Below are 20,387 nucleotides of genomic sequence, written 5' to 3'. Positions count from 1 at the left end.
TAGCTTACTTTGTATACATTTGTTAGATAAGAAGTTCGTTGAGGACAGAGATTATTTTTGCCTTTTTTTGTATTCCAAGTCCTCAGCATTTTGTTTGTTGTGTTTTGTAGTAGTAGTGGTAATAACAGCAATTGCAGTAATAATTGTAATTGTAGTAAGAGTAGAAGTAGTTATGGTAGGAGCTGCCATTGGTAGTAGCAGTAGTAGAAGTATTAAGTTAGCATTTACATGACACATTAAGGTCTGCAAAGTGCTTTACAAACATTAGCTAATGTGAGTCTCACAACAACCCTGGGAGGTAGTGCTATTATTGATCTCATTTTACAGTTGAGGAAACTGAGGCAAACAAAGTATACAGGATCAAATTTGTTGTTGCTATTGCTCAATCCTTTCAAGTTTTCCCTGATTCTTTGTGGTTTTCTTGGCAAAGATACTGGAGTGGTTCCACATTTCCTTCTTCAACTCATTTTCAGATGAGGAAACTGAGGCAAACAGGGTTAAGTGACTTGCCCAGGGTCATACAGCTAGTGAGAATGGGGCCAAGTTTGACTATCCCTCAAGTTTCCTGTTTGCATTTATAGGGACTTGTGAACTGAGGGACATCACAAAAAAAGGTATCCCAAAATATCTACCACTCCTGATTTACAATGACTTTTTTTTCGCCAGTCTCCCTTCCTGATTTTCTGGGAATCTTCACTGCTATCATCACTTCTTTTGATTAGAAAACAAAGACAACCACATCTGAAAACTATTATTAAAAAGTTTCCCTCAGGGAAAAGAGTAAACCCTATTGGTTTATTTGTTTTGCTTTGGGTGTGTGGAGGGCTGAGGAAGGGGTATAGTGGGGGAAGAGGAAAAATTTCTTTAAGGTACAAAAGCATAGATTAATATAAATATATAAAGTTGTCACCTAGAAAGTATGGAAAGACAGAGAATCTAAGCTAATAAAACATATGATAAGTTCCTAAAAGATAAGAGAGAGACAGGAAGAGCATGGAAGTGATTGATATATTTAACCAGATATCCAGTATATATTCTGAAGCTCTAAGCCAGGAATGTTTAGATCTAATGATGGGACACTGAAACAGAAGGGCAAACAACAGGCAAATATTGGGGTGTCATAGAGAAATAAACAACACAAAAAACACAAAAAAACTCCCATCTTAAACCTGCTTATAACTGGCCCTGAGTTCAACAATAATTCTACTTTTCCATTAATATATAACTCAAAATCATAGAATTTTAGTGCTTGAAACAATCTTAGAGATCATCTGTCCTCAACCTAGAGATGACAAAAATGACACCCAGAAACATTTAAGGGATAGGACTGGAATTAAGTTCACCTGATTGAATGTACTACATTTTAAAACTACCCCACACTATCTCTCACACTAGGAAGCACATTTTTAATGTATGAATTCTGCAAAATATTAGCTGCATCTCAAGCTTAATTCCCCAAAGTCTTTCATTCAAGTAGTCTTTTAGAAATCTCTCATCCCCGGTCCAGTAGCAGTTGGCTTTATTATCAGACTTGGATGAAGGCATAGAAACAGGCTCATCAAATTTTCAGATAACATAAAATAAGGATATATACACAATAGTACAGATGGAAGGGTCAGAATCTCAAGACTGACTGGAACAAGGGACCAAAGATAGAAAGATGAAATATTACAGGTACAAATGTTATCACCTTGCACTTTCTTAGGTTAAAATACTTCACTGCACAAATACAGAGTAGAGAAAATATGGTTTGACAGCAGTTTATCTGAATATTTTAAGTTTTAGTTGGCCTCCAGTTTAATATGAGTCAAAATGAATGTGACATAGTTGCCAAAAAAGCTAATACAATCTTTTAATATACATTATATTTTGGTCAGACTCTATCCGGAATATTTTGTTCAATTATGGGTGTCACATTTCAGAAGAAATACTGAAAAACTGTTTTATGTCTAAAAAGAACAATGGCCAGTATGATGGGGGAACTCAAAACCATGTCAGAATAGGAAAGGTTAAGGTAATTGATTTTATTTTGTCTGCAAAAAAGATAGTTTTGGATGGCACTGATGGGCAGAGAAGTGGGAGGATGCCATGATAATATTCTTCAGACATCATGTGCTTAATCTACTTGGCTTAAGAAAGAAGAGGTAGGACCAACTGATGAAAATTAGAAGCCAATTCTGGTGCAGTATATGGAAGATCACCCTATTAGACCTGTCCTAAAATGAACTGGGTTGTCTCATATACAACATCAGTTCCCTGTCACTGCGAGGATGGAAATAATGAATTTCTTATGTGCCTCATAGGTGCTAGTCTCTGTACAAAGTACTTTTACAAATATTTTATTCCATTGTCACAGCACTAGAGGGAGGAATTATTATTATCCCCATATTATAGTAGAGGAAACTGAGGAAAACAGACTAAGTGACTTGCTTAGGGACATACAGCAAATGTTTATGACCAAATGAGAACTCAGATTTTCCTGACTCTAGGTCCACTGCTCTTATTCCTGGGTCCTCAACCTATCTCTATATGTTCAAGAAGAACTGAATAGCTTTTTGTCACAGTTTTGATTGAAAAGTTTACAACATGGCCTGGAAAGTCCAATTTTAGATATAAGAGCCTGTAATTTCAATGTATATGGCTCTTAGTTGTATTGATCAAAGATTTCACTTTTCTTCATTTTATTATTAGTTCTGATATTCTAATAATTCATTCTAATGAAAACAGGCAGTCAGGGGATGCAGTGGATAGAGGATCAGGCCTGGAGTGAAAAAGAGCTAAGTTCAAATCCAGTTTCAGACACTTATTAGCTATGGAACCTTGGGAAAACTAGTTAACTCTGTTTGCCTCAGTTCCTCATTTTTAAAAGGAGCTAAAGAAGGAAATGGCAAACCATTCCAGTATCTTTTCCAGCAGTATCCCAAATGGGGTCATAAAAAGTCAGACATTCTGTCAAACCATATTCCCTCTACTCTCTATTTGGGCAGTGAAGTATTTTTAAGCAAAGAAAGTGTAGGGTGATAATATTTGTCCCTGTAGCATTTCATCCTTCTACCTTTGTAGTTCTCATTTTCCTTATCTTTAAAATGGGGCAGTTGCCATTAATGTACTCTGAGATTCCTTCCATCTTTAAGTCTTTGCTCTTCTTTTCCTATGATCTAAGTAAACTCAATATTTTATCTTGGAATTCTATTTCATATAATTATACCAAAAAAAGGGTTAGGGCAAGGCTTAAATTTCTACTGGTTATCCTCAATTCATTTACATTGTTTTAAATATTTTCATTTGAACATTCAGGATAAAATTATTTTCTTTACCTTTTCCTTTAGCACTTTTTTTGATTTTTCTGATTATACATGTTTTTATGAATCATAATGAGAGAGAAAAATCAGGACAAAAGGCAAAACTATGGGAGAGGAATAACAAACAAAAAAAAAAGAATTAAATATATTGTTTCTTCATTTTGAAGTAGCTTTCTTTAAGTAACCTCATCCCATACCCCCATCAAAGTCCATTTTTCAAAAATCTATGTAATAATTTAAAGTGATGCAAGCGTCATGTTCCTGAAAATTCTATCCCTTGATATAAAATTGAAACCTCTCTATGTCTGTGGATTATAATCCTAACAAGGAAGGAAGATAAGAGGCCATTGAGTGCAACTGCTCCTTTTTACAGATAAGAAAAGTCAGGTCCAGAGAAGTCATTTTTGCCCAAAGTGACCCAGATAGTAAAAACCAAAGATAGGGTTTCTGACTGCAGAAATTATAGACCACAGAAACTATAGATAAATTATCATTTGATGGACAAGTTTCCAATGATGAGACTCTCCAGTCTTACCCAGGCTAGTTTTAGCTTTTGGGTGTTATGTATTAGAAGCCTTCTGATCTGGTAGACTTCTGTTTGGACTTCATTATACTGATCACCCACGATCATATACACAGCACCATGAGGCATTGGAAAATCACTGGGAGAGACATAAAGTCACATACCTCAAAAACTTTTATTAAGTCCTTATGTCTGAATTACACCTAGAAAATTATTGATGAAGATGTTCATCCTCATCCATTTCCTTTCCTTTTATTTTATTTTAATTGTATTTATGGTTCAATTCCACAAGGAATATGACATCAGTGAGGGAAATCCTTTATCAATGAAAATCAGCAGCTGTTCTACAACTTAAACCTTTAAGAGTGTCTGGGATACTGAAGTGAACTGCCTAAAGTCACATGGTTAGGAGGTGTTAGAAAGAGGTCTTTCTCACAGGTAAGCTACTTTCATCTACTATTTCTCTGCTGTATCATGTCATAAAAAATAAACAACACAAAGCAAGTGTATTAGCAAAGCAAATGTAATTATCTGAGTTACACCTTTTTTTAGATTTGTATTCCCTTTCATCCTTAATAGTTATAAAATAAAATATCAAAGATGTAATTGGATTATATTTCAAAAAGCAGAAATATGATTAAATTGAGAGATAATTCTGAAATACCAAATGAATGTATGTTGTCAATATCTTCCAATACTTGTCTAAATAACAATGTGAAAGGCCTAGTGCACTAAGACCTAATCTCTATTTTCTTACAATTATTTTACCTAATAGGTAGCTAACTTGAATACTGATAACATGACATTCTATGATAGAACATGTGCTATCATTTTTGACTTTTCCTCAAATTAAACAATGTCCAAAAGTATTCATAAAGTATTACCTATATAAATTTGAAAAATTAAAATGATTATTCTATGTAGACCATGTACCTGTTTTGTAGGTATAGTCTATAAAACAATTCATCTGTGGGCTTTCCCCCAGGAATAGTCATACAAACAAATATAATGATGATTTCAATGAGTCATATTTCAGAACTGAAAAGGAATTTGTTAGCTATTGAGTCCAAAATATAACATATTCAAAAAAATCATAAAACCTTTCCTTGAATTACCTCTGGTAAGAATATTCAAGCCATGTGACTACAAGAAAGAGGATTAAATATAATCTTCAGTAGGCATGGATTCAACAATTCAACATCTTCTTTTAGTGTTTTTCAACTTATAAATATCTTTGTTTAAATGCATCAAGAACTGAACATACCACTTTAGATATCAGCAAATCAAGTCAGAGTACAATCAAACTGCCACTTCCTCATTCCTGAAAGTTTTCTTTCTTCACCCCAGAATCTTATACTTTTTTTTTTTTTTACCTTCCATTTAACACTATGGACTCATATTGAAACGGAATGAAGTCCACCAAAATCCACTGATCATTTTCAGACAAATTACGGTCTCCCCTTCTTATTTGTGTGCAATTAATATTTTTTAATCTACAGGTAAGGCTTACATTTATCTCTTTTAAAATTCATCTCAATAACTATAGTAACATTAGATTTCAGATTTTTATGAAAATTCTGATCTACTCATAATTTAAACTTGGCCCATGTTGTATTGTTTTAATACTGAGCTTCCCTTTAAAGCTATGGCAATATACACATCAACTTCAACACATTATTTTTCCACTTAAAACATATTCTTTAAAAAAAAGTAGCATGATCCAAATATATTTTTTCAATTAGTTTATACTTTAACTATCATTCTTTGTATCTCTACTCTAAGTATATGAAAAAATGAATCAAATTAGAGAATATACAGAAATAACATTTATGTTGCACTTTAAGATTTAGAAAAGGCTTTTTTTAATGTTTAGAAAGTCAACCTTGTAATACAGTTGGATTGTGACAATAATTTTTTCTTTGTCCCCTTAACCCCTCTCAATTCATCTGCTTACTGTATATTCTACTCATTATCATGTTCATTGAAAAGTCTGCATATAAACTGGAAACCTACACATTTCTTCTTTCTTTATCTTAAAAATATATAGGACCAAGTACAGGGAAAAAAATCATTTTTTGATATTTTTTAACAAACGGTTCTCCTATGCTACTTTATATGATTATATGAGTTTTTCCCCCATTTGAAAAGCAAAAAAAAAAAATCTTAATGATTTTCAAGGCCTCTAATTTTGGCCTTGATAGTATGTTATATATTTTATGCCATTCATTCAATGTTAATCAGAAGTAACTTTGCTTGCAATAGGATTTTTCCCTCCAGTGCCATTATCTAGAAGAAATAGTACATATTTTCAATGAAACAATTAAACATGTTATGACTGAAGTTTTGTATAAGAATGTGTATGCATGTATATAGTTATATAGATATAGATATGCATTTATTTTAAAAGCTGATTAGATCATATCTATCACAAAACATTATGGCATTCCAATTTCCACTGATAATTTTTACAACATGAAATTTTTATAGACACAAATATTACAGGATATACTATTCCACACAAAAGAAAAGGTGAAATTATAATCACAGGTCAAAGTACTTTCTACAAAAATATATAATTCCAACTATCATAATCTGCTATTTTTCTTTAAATAATAATAACTTTCAAAGCAAAACAAGTCAAAAACTTTCTTACCTTCTCACCGTGTCTCCTTGTTATTGAAACTGTCATCAGCTTGTAACAGTTAATAACTCAACAAAAAACGGAAAGAGTAAAGTCACATGTTGAAAGAGGGGGCCTATGTCAATGCTTCTTAATTTTAGAGCAGTAGCAAAAAGAAAAAAAAAAAAAAACAACCAGCATATAAATGAAACCACTTCCTGACAAGATACAGTTCACACGTCACTTCAAACCCTGATTCTTAAGAAATTACCTTGTATAGTCAACATTATCGATTATTGTTGAGATGTAATTATTCATTTTGAAACACGACCCATCGACATAGATTTTTTTTTGCCTCTCTGATTTAAGAAGGTAAATGTGTGGTTAGGGAGCAAGTGGGGGTAGAGCAAGCAGGCTCCTAACTAAACACTGAAGAAACTTCCCTTTTTTCTGCATTCTAGCAAGTGCTAAAGAAAAAAAGATAATTATTTTACACAGTATTGTCGATGAAGACATTTAGAAGCAGCATCAGCAGAATCATTCTGAAAATCAGTGAGCTATCAAGATGCAGATGATTAGAGTCTTCTGACTGATATTTGGGTTCTTGGGGGGAAAAACATATGAAATAACTTTTCTGTTTGAGGACAAAATTGCATACAGAAAGGAGTTTGAATATTGTTCTTCCATAGGAATAATGACTTTTTTTTGGTCTGGAAATTTACAGATATGGTTAGTGAAGCTATTGAGTAGTGTATTAAAATGAGGAAAAGCAAGGCAGCTGGCACAAAGATGGTAGAGAATAAAGTAAAATGTATCTAGAGCACTCATACATGAAGCACTCACCAATTTTGGTAAAATAAATGTCACTCTAATCCAGAGTTGGTCATTCAATCATAACTTGAGAGTAATATTGAGGGAAGCCCAAAACTTTCTCAGGTAATTCATTTCACTTTTGTGAAGCTTTAGAAATTAGGAGAATTTTTTTTATTATAGCTTTTTATTTACAAGATATATGCATGGGTAATTTTTCAGCATTGACAGTTGCAAAACCTTTTGTTTCAATTTTTCCCCTCCTTCTCCCCACCCCCTCCCCCAGATGGCAGGTAGACCAATACATGTTAAATATGTTAAAGTATAAGTTAAATACAATATATGTATACATGTCCACACAGTTATTTTGCTGTACAAAAAGAATCAGACTTTGAAATAGTGTACAATTAGCCTGTGAAGGAAATCAAAAATGTAGGTGGACAAAAATAGAGGGATTGGGAATTCTATGTAATGGTTCATAGTCATCTCTCAGATTTCTTTCTCTGGGTGTAGCTGGTTCAGTTCATTCCTGCTCCATTGGATCTGATTTAGTTCATCTCATTGCTGGAGATGGCCATGTCTATCAGAATTGATCATCATATAGTATTGTTGTTGAAGTATATAATGATCTCCTGGTCCTTCTCATCTCACTGAGCATCAGTTCATGTAAGTCTCTCCAAGCCTCTCTGTATTCATCCTGCTGGTCGTTTCTTATAGAACAATATTATTCCATAATATTTATATACCACAATTTATTCAGCCATTCTCCAATTGATGGGCATCCACTCAGTTTCCAGTTTCTGGCCACTACAAAGAGGGCTGCCACAAACATTCTTGCACATAGAGGTCTCTTTCCCTTCTTTAAGATCTCTTTGGGATATAAGCCCAGTAATAGCACTGCTGGATGAAAGGGTATGCACAGTTTTATAACTTTTTGAGCATAGTTCCAAATTGTTCTCCAGAATGCCTGGATGTGTTCACAATTCCACCAACAATGTATTAGTGTCCCAGTTTTCACACAACCCTTCCAACATTCCACATTATCTTTCCCTATCATTCTAGCCAATCTGACAGGTGTGTAGCAGTATCTCAGAGTTGTCTTAATTTGCATTTCTCTCATTAATAATGACTTGGAGCATCTTTCCATAGGGCTAGAAATAGTTTCAATTTCTTCATCTGAGAATTGTCCATATCCTTTGACCATTTATCAATTGGAGAATGGCTTGATTTCTTATAATTAGAGTCAATTCTCTATATATTTTGGAAATGAGGCCTTTATCAGAACTTTTTATTGTAAAAATGTTTTCCCAGTTTATTGCTTCCCTGCTAATCTTGTCTGCATTATTTTTGTTTGTACAACTTTTCAATTTGACATAATCAAAATTTTCTATTTTGTGATCAATAATGCTCTCTAGTTCTTCTTTGGTCATAAATTCCTTCCTCTTCCACAGGTCTGAGAGGTATATTAGGAGGATTTTTTAAAATTAACTTAAATTTTTGTATTTGCAATTTCCATGCATTGTTCTTTTCCCTGGCCTCTGCAGCCAAATAGAGCAAGACTGGTATATCTTACACATGATAGCCTTTCAAGTACTTAAAGTCAGCTAGATATCTAAATAAATATGACTTAATATGTATAAACTATTTTAATGTACTTTCCCTTTGGCTGTATTATATGCTAGGACTGAAATATCTACCAAAACCCATTTACATCTAAGTCCTTTAGAACTTCCCCTAAGTCCATCAGAATTTATAAGGTGGCTGAAGGAAGCTCAGATGTAGGTGTAGGATGTACCACATAGTTCTCCTTCAACTTCTTCCATGGTATATCCTGGACTACTGTAATCCCCAGGGTAGCATTGAAATAGTTCAGAGTATTCAACAGAAATTTCCCTAATTAGTGCTTTTCAGAATATGTGTTTTCTGATTACTTTTAAGATTCAGGAAGGGATTCTTAACCTAAGGTTCATGAGGTCTATAAATTGTTTACTAAGGGTCCAAGAGCATGAATGGGGGGGGGGGGGAAGTTGCCTTTTTTCAGTATAAATTTTTTTCTTGTAATCTTCTACATTTTATTCTATGCACTTAAAGATCAGTTTTTTGAGAGGGTTCAATAGAAGTCCATGACACAAGATCATGGAATGAATATTTAAGAGAACAATGATTTTCAAAATATATACATATATTTGAAGGATCTTCAAAGGAAAACAAGATATATCTTTGGGCTAACATTTGTAGTTTTATTTATGTGATGAATTAATTTTTACTAATGTGATTTAATAACAGTAAGATATTGCATAATTTGTAAGATATTAGCTCTTATCAAACAAAGCATTGCTCTTTTAATTTATTCTGATGGCCATTCTCTATACTGGCAAATGGGAACAGATGATATCTCAATGGGCCATGGAGAATTTTTGAGCCTACTAAAACAATCTCTACAACAAAAAACATTTAAAAATCAGAAAAACACTATAGTAGCCATAAAGCTAGCTTAGAAATTAGAGAAACCATACACAAGTCCTGACTAATATTTATTAGGAATGTGAACATGTCAAGTCAAGTAACTTTAGTTTCCTCAACTGTTAAATTGTATTAATAATACCTAAAAGACTTATTTTACTGGGTTATTACAAATCTCAAATGAAGTAATATATATATATATATATATATATATATATATACACACACAACTTTCAGAAGAGTTTAAAGCACATAGAATATCAGTCTTCGTGTTTTGTTTTCATTTTATTATATTGACTTCATTATTTTATTACATAAAATGTTACATTTTGGTTTTTTATAATACTACAAATTTGTGATTTCATTGGCTTGAGGAAATATGCTCTACTAATGAAGACTTAGAATTGTTCTTCAATTTACAGGCTTAAAAAATTGTTTGGGGCAATAAGAGGCAGTGTCTTCCCCAGCATTTGAGTCTTTATCTGTTAGACAGAAGTTGATACTAGATGATGATGATAATTAAAGTAGCATTTTTATAGCATTTTAAGATAGTTATATATTATTTCTTTTGATCTTTACAACTATTTGGTAAGATTGGTACTATTTTCTACTCTATTTTATGTAAGAGGAAACTGAGGTTAAAATCATTTAAATAACTTACCTATTAGTAAATGTCTGAGGTACGATTCTAACCAGATCTCCCTAAATACAAATGTAACACTCTGTCCTATACCACCTAGCTGCCAATCTGTTTTTGATGACAATTATTTTCATCAATTAATTTATAAGCAAGAAGTATTTATTGAATACCTACTTACTGTACATTGGACACAGTGCCAAGAAATGGCGATATATAAAAAAAGCTAAAGAAAATAGAATAAGTATTAAATACCCACTATGTCCTAGGGTACTATGTGTTTACTCTATCTAAACAATTTACAAATATTTTTTCATCCTCACAAAAACTGTATAAGTGCTACCATTTTTCCTATTTTACAGTTGAAGAAACTGAGGCAGACAGCAGTTAAGTGACTTTCTTAGAGTCACACAACTAATAAACATCTGAGGCCATATTTGAATTCAGCTCTTTCTGACTCCAGACCCATAATTCATTTCATTGTGCCATCTGACCACACATACACACACAAAAAAATTAGTCCCTGGTCTCAAGGAATTTCTATTCTCATGGTGGAGACAGTGTCTACATACATAGACCTAATATAAGAGGTAGACTAAGTAGCTGGAAGATAGTCTTTGGAGGGAAGACAACCTCAATTTTATTATAGGACCAAGAGGATGAAAATTAATATTCTTCGTGGCCATTAAACAAAATCACTGGGAGACAACTCAGTACTCCCTTTTAATGGCATTTCTAGGTTCTGTTCCATCTATGGATTGAGGTCATTAAGGAATGAAGTGAATAAAGATGCCTTTACAACCTTTGAATTATGGGAAGTGATTCTTGTGGCTGGGGTTCAACCAATAACTTCTGACTACTGATCCCATCAGCCCAAGCAGAAGACCTCCAGCAAGTCTTTGGATCTCTATCTACTCATGATTCCAGAGTGAGCATTAACCTGTACTTCTTCCTCAGTAGTAGTAGTCCTAATGCTGCTCTTGTTACTTTCTACCTTTTTCTTAGCCAGAGCAGTGGTACCAACGAGGAAAATTTTAAAAAGTGATGAATATGAATTGTAGAGCACTCAACATAGTTCTTGGAATTAAAGAACACTTAACTACTTTTAGTGATGGTAATGGTTGGTGATGATAACAGTAATGGCAATGGCTGAGTAGAATTATATGGCTTCAAGTGGACAAATCCAGTTTTTATGGTCCAAACAATATCACATTGTTCAAAAGCCAAGAATTAGTTAATGCCAGCCCTACAATAAATGCCATAGGAGCGGTGAATTCATTCACTTCCTCCAAGCTTTCTATAAAGTATATTGGATGTGTGCCATCAGTGACCACTTTGTAAAAAGACTGTTTTGCATACTGCTCAAACCATGTGTGATATCTAGTGCACTCAATTTGCATGCTCAAATTGAGCTAAAACTGAAAATGTACACAGCTGACATTGCAATGTATACCTAACTCTTCTTTCCCTAATTTCTCTTCATTGCTACTTTGTTCAATGATTTGCGTTTGCATGAGTATTGGATTTAGATAAATGAAAAGATGTGAATTATTTCGTGGCTTTTGCTAATGCTTACTGGCACAAAATCACCCTGGAATAAAAAGGAAGAATAGTAACAAGGGAAGGATTTAGATCACTGGTGAAGAGTTGAGAATCATCAGAATGAAGAACTAGCAAGTCCTGAAATTGAAATCAAAGATTTAACTGGGGCTCTTCTTTGTTGTTATTTATTGGGCTTCCAAATTGTTTTCCACTTGTCCTGAAGACTTAAACCAAGTTTTGTAATTCAGTTTTGATATAGTTACTAAAAAAGCCAAGGAAAATCAAACAAAATTTAAAGAATAATAAATAATAACAATAAAATTCATAGACAATAACTAAAAATTATTGTTTTAAAATGAATTTAGAGTTTAATTTACAATATATTTTTCCTTTGAACAAAAATATGGGACCATCAACAATAGGACAATCTCCTCTTTTCCAAATTCTCAAGAAGCATCCCATCATTTTGGGACTTGAGAAATGTGAATAAAGGAATGATTAAAGAGCAGTGATATTTGGAAGATGATACATCCAATTTCATAATTAAGGGGGAAAAAGTTCAGCCTTATTTTAGTGATCTAAAAGAATCTCTTGATGCCTATGGTTAAGCCAGAGTTGTTTTTCTTTTTTCCCATTATGGTAAGTTAAGCTTGGTAAGTTAAAAAGCATCAAGAGTGGAAAGCAATAGACCCCAAAGAGACTATTTTGGCTGGAATTCTCACTTTGTTAACAGACCACTTCAAATAATAGGGGTTTTTGCCTGGTTTTGGATTTTGAAAAACACTGTGCTGAATTACACAAACATTCCTGTCAAGGAATTCCTTTCCTCCCCCCCCATATTGTTTGCATGATAACCATTCTATCCTCATTAAAACATAAGCACTTCACAGGTATGAACTTTTAATTTCTATCTTTGGCTCAGTGAATAGAACCAGGAAGATTCAATATTCTTGAGTTCAAAACTGACCTCAGGGGGGCAAAACCAAGATGCTGGAGAGGACACATGCTTTGTCCTAAGCTCCCTTTTTACCCTCACTACTGATTACCAAATTCAGCCTCAGAAATAGTGATTGACTGATGAAATCCAGGAATATTTGGAGTACAACAAATTATCAGTAGAAGATAATCTGGAAGATCACCAGAAAAGATTTTTCCTCATTGGGGGTGGAGGGGGAGGTAAGGAGGCCAGGGCAGGCAGGGAGGCAGAACATAGAGGCTAGCACACTGAGCAGTCTGGGGCAGGGACAGTCTCTGCTGGTGGAGAATTTGCAGGGAGGACTCTACCACGGGTTAGTTGCTCTGCTTTGGTTGAAAAGCAGTAAATCAGCAGAGAAGTTACACAAACGTCAAAGGTAGAGTGTTCCCCAAAAAACACCAGAGTTTCACAGGACCTGGACACACCTACCCAATACTGGGAGTGGCTCAGCACGACAGCGCAGCTGCGCAGCTGCATTCTGCAGCATGGAGCTCTGCCCAGGGCAGCCACATGTCTGGGGGAGGAGGCTCTACCCAGGGCAGTGGAAATTCTGCTGTAGGGTTCCTCCCAGTGTACTTTTGCAGCTCAGTGGCTCTTGGCAGCCTTTTACAGGATAGCTACTGTCCATGTATCTATCCCTGTTCTACAGAGGAAGCTGGTAACCTCTTTGCCCTGAAGGCAGAGCCTAAGGGCTTTTAAAAAATGAGTAAAAAAGCCAAGCAAACTCTTAACTATTGACAGCTTCTATACAGAAAGAGAGCAGGTTTTCAACCTCAAGGAGACTAATAGCAGACACTCTTCAGACAAAACCCCAAAGGGGGAATGTAATTTGGTCCCCATCACACAAGGCTCTTCTAGAAGAAATTATAAAAGATCTTAAAAGGGAGCTAGAAGAAAAATGGGGAAAAAGAAAGAACCTATGTAAGAAAGTATGGAAAAGTTATATAACTCATTAAAAGAAAATTTTGATAAAGTGGAAAAAGAAAACAACTTCCTGAAATGTGAATTGGAAAAGATAAAGAACTCCCAGGAAAACAGGATTTGTGAATTGGAAAAAGAAAATAACTGTAAAAAAAAAAAATTAGTGAAATGGGGAAAAAAATTCTATAGAGCAAAACAACTCATTTAAAAACTCAATTGGACATATAAAAAAAGAAGTAAAAAAAAGCTAATGAAGAAAATAACTCATTAAAAACCAGAACTGAACAAACAGAAATTAATGATTTGCTGAGATATCAAGAATCAGTCAGGTAAAACCAAAAAAATGAAAAAATAGAAAAAACATTTAAATATCTACTTGGAAAACAAAAGACATAGAAAATAGATATAGGAGAGATAATCTGAGGATTATGAGACTTCCTGTAAATTATGATGAAAAAAAAGAGCCTAGACACTATTTTACAGGAAATCATCAAAGAGAACTGCCCAGTTGTAATAGAATCAGAAAGTAAAATAGGCATTGAAAGAATTCACCAAACACCTTCTGAAAGAGACCCTAAAATAAAAACTCCAAGGAATATTGTAGCTAAATTTCAAAACTATCAGATTAAGGAAAAAATATTACAAGCAGCCAGAAAAAAAAAAAAAAAAAAACAATTCAAATACCAAAGAGCCACAATAAGGATCACTCAGGATCTAGCTGCTGCTTCCACATTAAAAGATCAAAGGGCCTGGAATCTGATATCCCAAAAGGCAAAAGAACTTAGAATGCAGCCAAGAATAAATTACCCAAATAAGCTGAGCATTTTCTTCCAGGAAAGAAGATGGACATTTAATAAAACAGATTAATTCCATTTATTTCTAAGGAAAAAAACCAGAACTAAACAAACAAACAAACAAAAAAAGACCTCCAACTATAGGACTCAAGAGAAGCAGAAAAAGGTAAACAGAACTCTTGAGAACTGTATTTCTATTATGGACATACATAAAGAGTGCATGTATAATTTGATTTTACTGATATGATGTAAAAAAGGAAAGTAGAAGTGGAAACGGAATAGTATCAGAAAAAGGGAAAAGGGGAGACAAAAAGAGGGAAATTATATCCCTTGAAGAGGTAAAGGAAACCTATCATAATCGAGGAAATTTAGGGGGTGGAACATTATGTGAATCTTATTCTCATCAGATTTAGCTCAAAGAGAAAATAATAGACATATTTGGTTTACAGAGAAACTTCTCTCACCACATTAAAAAGTGGAGAGGAAAAGGGAAAAGGAAAAGTGTAATAAGGGAAAGGTATAAGAAAGGGAAAGGGACTCAAAGTGGGTGGGAGGGATTTTAAAGAGGGAGAGCTGCATGAGGCAAGTGGTGCCCATAAGTTTAATACTAGGGAGGGGGTAAGGGGAGGAAAGAAAAAGAAAAGCATAATCTGGAGATAATAAGATGGCAAGAAATACAGAATTAGTAATTTAAACCATAAATGTAAATGGAATGAACTCTCCCATAAAGAGGAGGCAGATAACAGACTGGATCAAAAGCCAGAATCCTACAATATGTTGTTTACAGAAAACACAATTAAAGCAGGGTGATAATAGAGAGTAAAGGTAAATGGCTGGAGCAGAATCTATTTTGCTTCTGATGAAGTCAAAAAAGCAGGGGTAGCCATCCTTATCTTAGATCAAGCAAAAGCAAAATTGATCTAATTAAAAGAGATAAGGAAGGAAACTATATCTTGCTAAATGATAGCATAGACAATGAAGCAATATCAATACTATACATGTATGCATCAAGTGGCATCTAAATTCCTAAAGGAGAAGTTAAGAGAGTTTCAAGAAGAAATAGCAAAACCATAATAGTGGGAGATCTCAACCTTGCACTCTCAGAATTAGATAAATCAAACCACAAAAAAATAAGAAGGAAGTTTAAAGAGGTTAATAGAATATTAGAAAAGTTAGGAATGATAGACCTTTGGAGAAAACTGAATGGAGACAGAAAGGAGTACACTTTCTTCTCAGCAGTTCATGGAACCTATACAAAAATTAACCCTATATTAGGACATGAAGACCTCAAAATTAAATGCAGAAAGGCAGAAATAGTAAATGCATTCTTTCAGATCACAATGCAATAAAAACTACATTCAATAAAAAGCTAAGGGTAAATAGACCAAAAAGTAATTTAAAACTAAATAATCTCATCCTAAAGAATGAATGGGTAAAACAGCAAATCATAGACACAATAATTTCACTCAAGAGAATGACAACAATGAGACAACATAAAAAAATTTTTGGAATACAGCCAAAGTGGTAATAAGGGGGAATCTTATATCTTTAGAGGTTTACTTGAATAAAATGGAGAAAGAGAAGATTAATGAATTGGACTTGGAACTTAAAAAGCTAGAAAAAGACCAAATTAAAAAACCCCAGTCAAACACTAAATTTGAAATTCTAAAATTAAAAGGAGAAATTGATAAAATTGAAACTAAAAAACTATTGAATTAATAAATAAAACTAATAAATGGTTTTATGAAAAAACCAACAAAATAAATAACCTTTGGTAAATCTGATTAGAAAAAGGAAAGAGGAAAATTAAATTGTTAGTCTTAAAAATGAAAAGGGAGAACTTTCCATCAATGAAGAGGAAATTAGAGCAATAATTAGGAGTTACTTTGCCCAACTTTATGCCAATAAATTTGTTAACCTAAGTGAAATGGATGACTACCTTCAAAATTATAGGCTTCCCAGATTAACAGAAGAGGAAGTAAATTGTTTAAATAGTCCCATTTTAGAAGAAAAGAAATACAACAAGCTATTAATCAACTTGCTAAGAAAAAAATCCCCAGGACCATATGGATTTATATGTGAATTCTACCAAACATTTAAAGAACAATTAACTTCAATGTTATATAAACTATTTGAAAAAGTAGGGAATGAAGGACTCCTAGCAAATTCCTTTTATACCAGACATGGTACTGATACCTAAACCAGGTAGGTTAAAAACAGAGAAAGAAAATTACAGACCAATCTCCCTAATGAATATTGATGCAAAAATCTTAAATGAAATATTAACAAAAAGATTACAGAAAATCATCCCCAAGTTAATACACTATGACTAAGTAGGATTTATATCAGGAATGCAGGGCTGCTTCAATATTAGGAAAACTATTAGTATAATTGAGGATATCAATAACCAAATTAACAAAAACCATGAGATATATCTCAATAGATGCAAAAAAAGCATTTAATTAAATCCAATACCCATTCCTACTAAAAACACTTGAGAATATAGGAGTAAATGGACTTTTCCTTAAAATAGCCAGTAGCATCTATTTAAAACCATCAGTAAACATCATATGTAATGGGGATAAACTGGAACCATTACCCAATAATATCAGAAGTGAAACAAGGTTGCCCACTATCACCATTACTATTCAATATTGTATTAGAAATGCTAGCTTTGGCAATAAGAGTTGAGGAAGGGATTAAAGGCATTAGAATAGGTGAGGAAACCAAATTATCACTCTTTGCAGATGATATGATGGTATACTTAGAGAACTCCACAGATTCTACTAAAAAGCTATTAGAAATAATCCACACATTTAGCAAAGTTGCAGGATACAAAATAAACCCACATAAATCATCAGTATTCTTATAAATCACTAACAAAATCCAATAGTTAGAGATACAAAGAGAAATTCCATTTAAAGTAACTGTTGATAGTATAAAGTATTTGGGAATCTATCTGCCAAGGGAAAGTCAGGAACTATATGAGAAAAATTACAAAACACTTTCCACACAATTAAAGTCAAATCTAACCAATTGGAAAAATATTAAGTGCTCTTGGATAGGTCAAGCAAATATAATAAAGATGACACTACCTAAACTAATGTATTTATTTAGTGCTATTCTAATCAGACTCCCAAAAAACTATTTTAATGACCTAGAAAAAATAACAAAATTCATCTGGAAGAAAAAAAGGTCAAGACTTTCAAGGGAACTAATGGAAAAAAAAAATCAAATGAAGGTGGCCTAGTTGTACCAAATCTAAAACTATATTATAAAGCAGTGATTAACAAAATCATTTGGTATTGGCTAAGAAATAGAGTAGTTGATCAATGGAATAGGTTAGGTTCAAAGGACAAAACAGCCAATAACTTTAATAATCTAGTGTTTGACAAATCCAAAGACCCCAGCTTTGGGGATAAGAATTCACTATTTGACAAAAACTGCTGTAAAAATTGGAAATTAGCATGTTAGAAACTAGGCATTGACCTATACTTAACACCGTACACCAAGATAAGGTCAAAATGGTTTCATGATCTAGGCATAAAGAATGAGATTATAAATAAATTAGAGGAACATAGGACAGTTTGCCTCTCAGACCTGTGGGGAGGAAGGAATTTGTGACAAAAGAACTAGAGATCATTGATCACAAAATAGAAAATTTCGACTATACCAAACTGAAAAGTTTTTGTACAAACAAAACTAATGCAGACAAGATTAGAAGGGAAACAATAAACTGGGAAAAGATTTTTACAGTCAAGGTTCTGATAAAAGCCTCATTTCCAAAATATATAGAGAATTGACTCTAATTTATAAGAAATCAAGCCATTCTCCAATTGATAAATGGTCAAAGGTTATGAACAGACAATTCTCAGACAAAGAAATTGAAACTATTTCTAGCCCTATGAAAAGATGCTCCAAGTCATTATTAATGAGAGAAATGCAAATTAAGACAACTCTGAGATACCACTATACACCTCTCAGATTGGCTAGGATGACAGGAAAAGATAATGTTGAATGCTGGAGGGGATGCGGAAAAACTGGGAACTGATACATTGTTGGTGGAGTTGTGAATGAATCCAATCATTGTGGAGAGCAATTTGGAACTATGCTCAAAAAGTTATCAAACTGTGCATACCCTTTGATCCAGCAGTGTTTCTACTGGGCTTATATCCCAAAGAAATCTTAAAGAAGGGAAAGGGACCTGTATGTGCAAAAATGTTTGTGGCAGCCCTCTTTGTAGTGGCTAGAAACTAGAAATTGAAGTGATGCTCACCAATTGGAGAATGGCTGAATAAATTGTGGTATATGAATGTTATGGAATATTATTGTTTTGTAAGAAATGGCCAGCAGGAAGATTTCTGAAAGACCTGGAGAGACTTACATGAACTGATGCTGAGTGAAATGAGCAGGACCAGGAGATCATTATATTCTTCAACAACAATACTATATGATGATCAATTCTGATGGACATGGCTCTCTTCAACAATGAGATGAACCAAATCAATTCCATTTGTTCAATAATGAATTAGAACCAGCTCTGCCCAGCAAAAGAACTCTGGGAAATGAGTGTGAACCACTACATAGCATTTCCAATGCCTCTATTTTTATCTGCCTGCATTTTTTATTTCCTTCTCAGGTTAATTTTACATTATTTCAAAGTCAGATTGTTATTGTGCAGCAAAATAACTGTTTGGACATGTGTACATATATTGTATTTAATGTATACTTTAACATTTAACATGTATTGGTCTACCTGCCATCAGGAGGAGGGGGTAGGGGAAAGGAGGGGAAAAGTTGAAACAGAAGGTTTTGCAAGGGTCAATGCTGAAAAATTGCCCATGCATATAACTTGTAAATAAAAAGCTATAATAAAAAAATTAAAAAAACAGCAACTGACTTCAGACATGTCCCTGATGTGCTGTCCTGGGAAAATAACTTAATCCTGTTTGATATACTTTCCTCATCTGAAAATAAGCTAGAGAGGGAAATAGTAAATCATTTTAGGATCTTTACCAAGAAAACCTCAAATCGATCATGAATAATCAGACAAGACTGAAAACTGTGAACAACTGACTCCCAACTTGCGCTATGCCTGGCATGTACTAGGTGCTTATTAAATTAAAATGAAATGAATTGCTCTAAACATATATAAATATATACATTTTCATTTGTGAAGAAGTAGGATGAAACTTTAAAATTGTTCCACTTTATGTAGTTACTTATAAAGCACCTTATGTTAAAAGGAGTTTCCATGTATATGAATTGGAACCTGTGATTTCTTTGCTATAGGCAGTTATTAGTGAAGAAACACTCTTCAATACAAGGAAACCAGGATTTCTTTTGCAATTTAAGTCTTTAGATTTAATTGCCTGGACCACTGATATATTAAGTGATGCACCCAGAGTGACTTCTTGACTTCCAGGCTAGCCTTTTGGACCATACCCTCTCTAATATATACTATTAGAGAAAAATATGTTGTCACCCTTATAGCAGGAAAGAGAAAGGTAAGGAATGGCAGTGATAGAGAAATGAGTCAGTGGACTGGGGAAAACTAATGTTTACTAAATGACTAAAAATATAGAGAAGAAAATGGGGGGTGGGAGGAAGGAAATTCATGTTATTGTATTTTCAAGTTTTGAAACTGCTAGAGATTGCTAAACTACTGAAATGTAGAGAATAATTGAAATCAGTCAACAAATATTTATATTAATCACTTGCTCTATATTCTGTTAAGCATCAGGGATACAAAGAAGGGTAAAATTGATATTTATATTGTGTAAAGACTGATAGTAGCAT

The 20,387-nt window shown here is 33.6% G+C and overlaps 1 protein-coding gene across 1 annotated transcript in view; it reads right to left on the bottom strand.

Moving 5' to 3' along the window:
* The window catches only part of ARHGAP15 (Rho GTPase activating protein 15), an 818,783-nt gene extending 812,172 nt beyond the window's left edge, over positions 1-6,611 (bottom strand). Inside the window, exon 1 of the mRNA XM_031963678.1 lies at positions 6,479-6,611. The gene's annotated coding sequence lies outside the window, so the exon portion shown is untranslated. The remainder of the gene's footprint in view (positions 1-6,478) is intronic.
* Positions 6,612-20,387: the final 13,776 nt, after the last annotated feature.

Source organism: Sarcophilus harrisii, chromosome 3 (assembly GCF_902635505.1).
Source record: "Sarcophilus harrisii chromosome 3, mSarHar1.11, whole genome shotgun sequence".
NCBI classification, from domain to species: Eukaryota; Metazoa; Chordata; class Mammalia; order Dasyuromorphia; family Dasyuridae; genus Sarcophilus; species Sarcophilus harrisii.
The sequence above is the reverse complement of the archived record's forward strand: the minus strand, read 5'-3'. Positions and strand labels throughout refer to the sequence as shown.